We start from the raw sequence: 892 nt of genomic DNA, 5'->3' as shown, positions 1-892 counted from the left end.
CCCAACCATGCCTCAAACATGCCCCAGCAATGCCCCAGCCGTGCCCCAAACATGCCCCAGCCATGCCCCAACCATGCCTCCACGCTCTGCTCATTTAAAGAAATCCTTAGTGCTTCTCTCCCTCCCCAGTGTCGGTTTGAAAAGCAGCTCAGCTCTCCTCACCTGTGACACCGACAGGGGAACACGGCCCCGTGGCCAGGGCGTGCTGGTGCCCTGGGCTCACAGGAGCGGTGTCCTCGCTGCCTGGCCATGCGGCGAGCCTGGCCCCATGGCACTGACCTCGGTGACCAGCAGCACGGGGAGCCTGAGACTGAGGAGACATTTCTGCAGGGACTGGAAATGTTGTTCTAATTACGAACAGCGATGGCCAAGACCATCCCAGCCGCTTCAGCTCAGCCTCTGGCTAGGAACCACTTTTTTTTTACCCTGTGATTGCCCTGTTCAGAAACCATTAATGAATAATCCATCAAAAGCCCAGAAAGCAGAAGCCGTGAGTAAAGGTCTTTAAGCCCTGACGGTGGGGCCAAAGCCCTGGGGTCGACCATGAGCACCCCTGAGCTCACGTGAGACGCTTCAGAAAGGGGACCGTTGGCTTATTCCCACGGCCCGCGCAGAGTCGCGGCTGTGGTTAGGTCCCAGCTCTGAGGTCTCGCTCATTTGCATCGCACGCTTACCTCAGCCCCTTTGATGTCGCACGTGAGGTTGTGGTGCCTGGGTTTGCCCCAGGAGGACAGGTATGCCCGTGCTGTTCTCCGGTGAACGTGAGCACCAGCACCCAGGCAACCTGGTTGGAGCAGGCTCGTCCCTGCTCCCTCCCTGTCCCCACCGTGGCCAGCTGAGCCAGCAGTAGTGCGGCACCCAGGGGACCTGCTCATCGCCACCTTCCCAGGAG

Source organism: Buceros rhinoceros, unplaced genomic scaffold (genome assembly GCF_000710305.1).
Source record: "Buceros rhinoceros silvestris isolate BGI_N320 unplaced genomic scaffold, ASM71030v1 scaffold9700, whole genome shotgun sequence".
Lineage (NCBI taxonomy): Eukaryota > Metazoa > Chordata > Aves > Bucerotiformes > Bucerotidae > Buceros > Buceros rhinoceros.
Note: the sequence above shows the minus strand (reverse complement) of the source record.